Source organism: Schistocerca serialis, chromosome 1 (assembly GCF_023864345.2).
Source record: "Schistocerca serialis cubense isolate TAMUIC-IGC-003099 chromosome 1, iqSchSeri2.2, whole genome shotgun sequence".
Classification (NCBI taxonomy): domain Eukaryota; kingdom Metazoa; phylum Arthropoda; class Insecta; order Orthoptera; family Acrididae; genus Schistocerca; species Schistocerca serialis.
This window is the reverse complement of record NC_064638.1, coordinates 1,022,407,552-1,022,410,218: the sequence shown is the minus strand read 5'-3', so window position 1 is coordinate 1,022,410,218 and position 2,667 is coordinate 1,022,407,552. Positions and strand designations below refer to the sequence as shown.

General features: G+C 37.2%; 1 pseudogene; it reads left to right on the top strand.

Annotated features, from left to right (window-relative positions):
- Window positions 1-352: 352 nt before the first annotated feature.
- LOC126429117 (5S ribosomal RNA) lies at window positions 353-470 on the top strand (annotated as a pseudogene).
- Window positions 471-2,667: the final 2,197 nt, after the last annotated feature.

The window sequence follows — 2,667 nt, the reverse complement described above, 5'->3', positions numbered from 1 at the left end:
TCACACCCACACAAGCATTAACGCCAAAAGATATCCAAATACGAGTGCATTTCTGCCAATGGGCCTTGGAAATGATAACACGTGACAATGATTTTTTTGATACATTATGTTCACCAATGAAGCCACATTCAAAAACAGTGGCGAATTAAATCGTCATGGTTTTCATTATTCGTCCCCTGTCAATCCATACTGGCACATTCCCACTGACAGTCAATACAAATGGTCGTTAATGGTATTGTGTGGAATTTTAAACGATTACTTGATAGAACCGTATTTCTTTGACTGAAATGTTACTGAGGAATCTTATATACAACTTCTCTGTGATGATTTGTTGGAGCTAATGGAAGACGTTAGCAACGGCGTTGCCGCAGTGGATACACCAGTTCCCGTCAGATCACCGAAGTTAAGCGCTGTCGGGCGTGGGCGGCACTTGGATGGGTGACCATCTGGGCCGCCATATGCTGTTGCAATTTTTCGGGGTGCACTTAGCCTCGTGATAGTAATTGAGGAGCTACTCGACCCAATGGTAGCTGCTCCAGTCGAAGAATACCATAATAACGACCGGGAGAGCTGTTTGCTGACAACACACCATTCCTATCCGCATCCTCAGCTGAGGATGGCACGGCGGTCGGATGGTCCCGATGGGCCTTTTGTGGCCTGAAGACAGAGTGCTTTTTTTAAAATGGAAGATATTGATTGAAAAACTAGGCAACGAATTAGGTTCCAACAGGATTGAGCAGCTCCCCACTATGCTAGAAATATGTGGAACGTTTTAAATTTATGGTACCCTGATCGGTGGATAGTATGCAGCGGAATAATTCACCAGACCCAACATCTCCAGATTTTTTCTTGTGAGGTTATTTAAGAAATATTGTTTACAAAAGACAGCCATGCCACGGGATGTGCTGCTCAAAACTGTGGACAACTTTTGCAGACAATTGACTTTATGCATTGAAGCCATTGGGGATAATTTTGAACAATTTCTTCGTGGCTAATTTCATTAATTACGCACCCCAAATTGCGAGGGGCAAGAGGACTCACACTAGTGAAGCACCCCAACATGTGAGATGCAAGAGGACTGACATTAATGAAGCACGCCAACATGTGAGAGGCAAGGGGACTCACACTAATGAGGCACCCCATGGGAATATCATTCTACTACGTCCATGTCGTTGTTCGTGAGTAACGCTAAAAGTAGGATACAATACACTTTGTACATAAATAGCTTAATTTGGTGTAACGAAAGAATTGGTGTACAGTTTTATCGATTTGATGCGCCTTTCTCAGGTAATTCTAAATAAATTGGAGTTCTTTCTCAATTTTACTTTTTTCTCGATTTTAGCGCCATCTGTCAATGGTTTGAAAAATGTTTCAGAGAAAACTTGATTACATTTTTATGTAGAATCCGAATCTGCTATAAAAATGGGTGTTTCCATTTAAGATTTAAATGTTGCACCCCGCTCCATCCAAGGGGGCGGTGGCTGGAGGTCACGTGTAGTATCATTTGTTGTCCCTCTTTGAGCTTATGAACTTGTCTTGCCCACTATTTTTACCTGGTGTATAGTTTTCGAGATAATCGCATCTGAAACTTCAGGTGGACCACCCTATACATATATTTATATATAAACATCTCAGAGAAATACAAAAAAATTAAAAATTAAGTGAAACAAAAAATAGAATAAGATAAGAAATAGTACATTTACTTGCTTCTTCGAGTGTATTAACTCATACAATTTTTGTATAAACTGAAACTAAACTGACAATCAAGGTGCTGTAAAAAATATTTTGAAACATACTTCACTGTCTATCATCTTTGTCGAAGAATAAAAAATGTCACACTTATCGCAGTTTATAACCTGTTTCCCTGACCACCAGAGGGATAACCATGACAAGTAATTAAAAATTACCCCCATTTAAATATGTCAGTAGTAACCTGCCTCAATCTTCTTATTCACTTGTCCCAATGCAGTCACATGAAGAATGTACCGTTAATGACCTGGTAAGTTCTATGTGAAGACCATTCAGAGCAATAACAACATATAGTTCCAGGATTGTTTATTTTATCGATATTAATTTTTCAGATTGATCACATTGATTCAGAGATGATTTAAAGAAAATGAGAATTACAGACCCAACGAATTTTTTTCACTGGTGCTTTTGAGAGGACAATATTATACAACCTCAATAAAATAAGGCATGTAAATTAAAACACAAAACATGTTACATACAAAAGAGGAAGTTGTAGTTTTCAAAGAATGTGGTACTGTATGGTACTGATCGACAGTAAAAGCATAAAAAAAATTTTGACATATTTTTGGAAAGTAATATTTTTCAATTTTAAGAAAACTAATAGAAAATTATAATGAAAAATTTGTAAATGTGTCGGCATATAAAACTAACAATAAATGCAGTACACTGGTAGCAGATTTTCAAAATAAAATTTGTTTGTAGCTACTTATATGTTCTACCTAGCTATGACGATCAATGTGAAACCATCCAGATAACTTTGCACATTAGCACTGCTAATAAATCATCAATTACGTCAACTCATAAGCACAAATTTACTGAAACTATGGGTTATTCTACGAAACAAATATGACCAAACCATTTAAAGTAGATATTCCAACTCCAGAAAAAAACAAAAAAGGAAGCTTGTGCATTTTGTTA